Below are 5885 nucleotides of genomic sequence, written 5' to 3'. Positions count from 1 at the left end.
CTAGAGGATTACTGCTGTAATCTAGTGTGACACCTTACTGTGTGGACACAGATGAATAAATCCCAAGTCTGGGTAAAATGATATCCAAGTTTGGATATTTGGGCGGAAGTATTGATCTCAGGATTTTAATCCTTTGCTAATGGAAGAAGGCGCAAGGATTTATGCTTTCCTTTGGGCGCGCGACTATGAATTATTGATTACTTTCTCCCTTTTGTAAGACCAATGCGCGGCCGCGCAAGGTTAAAAGGTTGAAATGCCAGTTTGTGGTATGGTCTTGAATCCTTTTTATAAGGTTTTTGGGACCTTACCCCTTCATAGTGTGATAACTATTATTGTATGAGAACTCCACTAAGGGCAAGTGGGTATCCCAATTTCCACCCAAATCCATCACACAAGCGCGTAACATGTCCTCCAAAGTCTGTATCGTTCGTTCACTTTGGCCGTCCGTTTGAGGGTGAAAGGCCGTACTAAGATTCAGTTGTGATCCAAAGGCCGTTTGAAATGATTGCCATATCCTTGACACGAACCGACCATCTCGGTCCGATATAATAGAAACAGGCACTCCATGTCGTGCCACGATCTCTTTGAGGTATATTTCAGCCAGTTTCTTAGTGCTATCATTCTCACTGATCGGTAGAAAATGTGCGGACTTTGTAAGTCGATCAACAATTACCCAAATCATGTCGTGACCTCTTGAGGCTCGGGGTAACTTAGTAATGAAGTCCATCGAGATTTGTTCCTATTTCCATTCAGGAATTTCAGGTTGTTGCAGTAATCCTGAAGGCTTTTGATATTCCGCCTTAACCTTGGCGCATGTAAGGCATTTTCCAACATAGGTAGCAATGTCACTTTTAAGCTTAGGCCACCAATAAAATCCTTTTAAGTCTTGGTACATTTTATCCGATCCCGGATGTATAGAGTACCTTGACTTATGAGCCTCGTCTAGTATAATCGTTCGTAGATTGCCTAAGAATGGTACCCAAATTCGTCCCATAAAATACAGTGTTCCATCCTCCTTTGGCACCAATTGTGCCTCCATCCCCCGTAAGGATTCGGCTTGTATATTTTCTGGTTTAAGCGCTTCTTGTTGAGCATCGTGAATCCGAGAGGTGAGATCTGTTTGTATGGTCATCTCTAAGGCCCGCACCCTCAGAGGTTTTGCACGTTCCTTGCGGCTCAAGGCGTCTGCCACGACGTTCGCCTTGCCCGGGTGATACTTTATCTCACAGTCATAATCGTTCAATAATTCGACCCATCGTCATTGCCGCATATTCAAGTCCTTCTGATCAAATATATGTTGTAAGCTCTTGTGATCTGTAAAGATTGTACAATGAGTACCATATAAGTAGTGACGCCAGATCTTTAACGCGAATACCACCGCACCTAGCTCAAGATCATGCGTGGTATAATTTTTCTCATGCACCTTCAATTGGCAAGACGCGTACGCGATGACTTTGTCCCGTTGCATCAACACACAACCGAGACCTTGATGCGATGCATCACAATAGACCATGAAGTCATCGGTACCGTCAGGTAAGGATAAAATAGGTGCGTCACAAAGTTTATCTTTCAGTAGCTGAAAAGCCGCCTCTTGTTTCTCTCCCCAGTTAAATTTCTTATCCTTTTACGTTAGGGACGTTAGCGGTTGAGCAATTTTTGAGAAATTCTCTATAAATCTTCAGTAGTAGCCTGCTAATCCCAAGAATTGTCGTACTTCGGTGGGGGTCTTAGGCGCTTCCCAGTTCTTTATCGCCTCGATCTTAGCCGGATCGACATGAATTCCTTTCTCGTTCACCACGTGTCCGAGAAATTGCATCTCGTGAATCCAAAATTCGCATTTAGAAAACTTCGCGTATAATTGTTCCTTCTTTAAAAGCTCCAATATAGCTCTTAGATGTTGTTCGTGTTCCTCCTTTGACCGTGAATATATTAGGATATCGTCAATAAACATGATCACGAACTTGTCCAAATACGGCTTACACACGCGGTGTGACAATCGGCAAAATTCCGGTAATTCCGTACAACCTGAACAACTAGTTAAATTTTTATTTTCGCGTATACGACTTGATTTTAATTAATTAAAGTCTTGAGAGTCTAGGAATTACAAAAATCATAGTAAATTATGATAACAAATCCGTTGCGATTGGAAATAATATCCTAGACTAACAATAGGAACGCGATTAAACAATACTTGTCAGTACTAGTCGCGGTACAGTCTGACACGATAAAAACAAGACATACGGATATGTCTACACAAATATTCTATAAAAAGCTTTGTCCAAAAATAATATGTGCCTTATTATTTACAAAATTCCAATTAAAAACCAAATTGTCCAAGTCAGCAGAATAATACAGCAATCCTACGGAAATGTACAGCATTCCGCAGAACGAAACAGTAACAGTCCGAAAACCCAAAAATAAATATTATTTGACATAAATAATATAAATATTATAGGTATTAAAAACGACACAAAATCCGCAATCGAATTTTATTGCGTTAAGCTGCACGGCTAGTTCAGTAAACTAAACTGCCAGTCAGAAAAGCCGGTACCGGAACCGTGTCAAGAATAATAAAATTTTCAGTCCAAAAAGTTGGATTAATTATTTGGATAATAAAACATGTACAAAAATAATTTTTGTTATGTATTTATCTAAACAAAACACGGTGTCAGTATTTAACCCGGTACAGGACCCGAACCGACTTTTTCACCCGAACAACAAACTAAAAATTTTGGTGGACTAGTTTTACCTAGTGTCACATTACTTTAAAATGTGGAACCTTGAAACTTTATAAAAAAATTTATATGAATTATCAAAGTTTATAAAGTTTATAAAGTTTATAAAATATAGCTAACTTTAAAAAAAAATAAAAAAAAAAAAACCTTTCCCCCATGCTAGCTCACGACATGTGTGGGTCCCCATGCCCACTCACTTTTCAAATTTGATGTGTTGTAAGACATGGAGGAGTGCTTAGTCATTTGTGATGTCTAACTTTTTATTCAATTCAATTATGGATCACTTTGAGATCCAAGACTACATGCAAACACTCCTCATTTCACTTTCATAATTTACAACACCAAAACTTTCATCTTTCCTTTTCCCTTCTTTGTTGAAATCGGCCAAGCCAAACAATTCCCATCTTCACTTCCAAAAATCTAAACAACTAGAAATTCGTACATACATGGAGGTGCATGGTTGATTCAAAGCATTTTCAAGACTTGAAGATACACTAGAAGCACTTTGGTAGCACTAGGAGTTCTTGAATCATCAACATTTTCATATCATCATCTTTATTTTTCTAGCAAAATTGTAAGAATCCTTCACTAGTTTCTATTTTATTATTCTTGAGTTTTTAAAGAATACAAGTTCATCTTGAATCAAACCAAAACAAAACCCATATGAAAAACACTAAGAAAAACCAAAAATCATTATTTTTATCTTATGATTTTTCTATGATTTTGGATGAACTTGAAGAAGCTTATGCTAGTGAAAATGAATCTTGGTTATTCTTGTATAAAAACATGATCTAAACACATGCATGTTAGATCTACCAAGATTCATCAACAAAAATGATGAACATGGGTTTTTATGATTTAAATAGTTAACATGCATGCTAGAGAAGCATGAGAAATTATTTAAATCCAAGAAACTAAATTTTTGATAAATTACTTGAATAAAGTTTCCATTTCTGAAAAAGAATAAAGAACAACAAATGTGTTGGTAGTAAACGTTTTGAATACACATTTATGCTTTAAATGACCTTGTAAGACATCTAAAACAAGAGTCTTTGATAAAATCTTGTTCTACAAATTTTTGGTAAAAATAAGGAATAAAGTTTCCTTTTTAGGAAAGTTAAGAACAATATCATGTTCATGCTACTTTTGTTGACAAATTTGGATAGATATTGATACTTGATGTTTTGTATTGAAATAAATTGAAAACAAGTTTTGTATAAACTTGGGTAAAATTCCATATTTCAAACAAAACTATGGCAAAATTTTTATAAATTTTGTTATGTTCTAAAAGTTGTTAAACAAAGAATTATGTAACTAAAACAACTACTTGAGGTCTTTGAACATGGTTAAACAAATTTTGGACAAAGACATAAATCCATGTTTTATAAAAAGATTTCTAAATAAAAATGACAAGTATATATTTTTGGATAAAATGTGTACTTACAAAAATATTCATCAAGTATCATAAGTATATATATTTTTGATGTGTACATCATATGTTAGTTCAAATAGGAACAAATGCACAATTGATACACATCCATAAAAATTACAAAAATATATATATGAACATGAAAAACGAAATAAAAAGTCCATCCTTGGACACGAAAACACAAATGGACAAATTCGGACACTATTTGACTATATGGACTTCTGGACAAACAAAAATGGCACAAACAAAGCAAATGGTAAAATGTGACGGACGACACAACGGGACAAACGATATGAATAAATAAAACCGACAAGTAGTAAACGACTAGAATAAAATATGAACCGTCACACAAGTTTATGCAATAAATGTTCAACTTTGGCATAAATAATGATTTTTAGAAAAACTAGATTTTTATAAAAATACAAGTATTACTATTATTATTTTTCACTAGCCCAAAGTTTTGCATTTTGAAAACTAGTCCATAAATTAAAAATTGGGCTAATGCCCATTTCTCATAAATAAAATTTGGGCTAGGCCCACTTTTACAAAACAATGGACTAAAATGTATTTTTAGTCAAATTGGGCTAAAGCCCACTTTACAAAATACTTGAGCTAAAAACCCAATATTTATAAATTATTATGGACTAGATATATTTTAGAAAACAATTTGGGCTAGGCCCATTCTTACACAAGTTATTTGGGCTAAGTCCACAACTATATACTAAATTGGGCTAGGCCTACCTTAATAAAATGTTTTGGGCTAAGGCCCACCCCTACAAATTAATTTGGACTTGACCCATATTTTTAAACAAAGTTATTTGGACTAGGCCCATAAGCACCAAATACCCAAAATGGACTTAAATTCTAAAACATAAATTAAGCCCATTCAAACACAAATAAAATAAAATAAATGTATATATACAAGGAAGTTATATATATACGAAAACACAAAAACAAAATACAAGATAGAATATTTGTACGATACACAAAAACAAACCTAAGTGTCTAACTTGATTAGAACACTTGTAGGTTAAGAAACGAACCGCGAACAAGGAATCGAATAGAGATTTGCACGGAACGCAAATCTGTGAGTTCATGTTTCCCCTTTTACTTTAAATGTTTATAGTTTTAAACTTCGGGGATGTATACATGTTACAAATAGTATGATAATACAATGAAACTATTTTGATCACATGCGGATAGGTGTTAAAATAAAGGGGCCATTAATGAATAAACAAGTACCGAGGAACAAACGGATAGATCTATTTGGGTTTTGGCAAGCCCCACTCTTAACGACAACGATAACCACGATCGTCAAGAGTGCCTTTGTGTCCAAACTAGTGTCGTTGACACACACGATAAATTGTCAAGGTTTGGTTGCCTCCTATTCGGCATACATATTAGTGTCCTTGCAACACACTAATGATCATACAATTTTTTTTTATCATACTATACAAAAACGAATTTTATTACTTCAAATGTTTTGGAGACTCATTTGATGCGAAAACAAAATAACATGAATTCACTCAACTTTTGTTGACGTTTTCAAAATTAACATGTATTACAGGAGATTAGTGGACGGCTTTGGAAAAATATGTTCAAGTGGTTATCAAGAACGCAAGCTTTTGTGATGTCATCCATTTTTGGTTGTTATGTTTTGAACTTTGAATAATGTAGCTAAAGTTGTTGTTGTTTCATGTTTCAAACAAGACATATGTAAT

At 34.7% G+C, this 5885-nt stretch overlaps 1 long non-coding RNA gene across 1 annotated transcript; it reads left to right on the top strand.

The window, feature by feature from the left end:
* Window positions 1-3029: 3029 nt before the first annotated feature.
* LOC110897090 lies at window positions 3030-5885 on the top strand. Its single transcript, XR_002568433.2, has 3 exons — window positions 3030-3309; window positions 5194-5251; window positions 5732-5885. It is a non-coding gene; the product is annotated as an uncharacterized LOC110897090 (long non-coding RNA).

This window comes from Helianthus annuus, chromosome 8 (genome assembly GCF_002127325.2).
Source record: "Helianthus annuus cultivar XRQ/B chromosome 8, HanXRQr2.0-SUNRISE, whole genome shotgun sequence".
In the NCBI taxonomy this organism is placed as follows: Eukaryota; Viridiplantae; Streptophyta; class Magnoliopsida; order Asterales; family Asteraceae; genus Helianthus; species Helianthus annuus.
The sequence above is the reverse complement of the archived record's forward strand: the minus strand, read 5'-3'. Positions and strand labels throughout refer to the sequence as shown.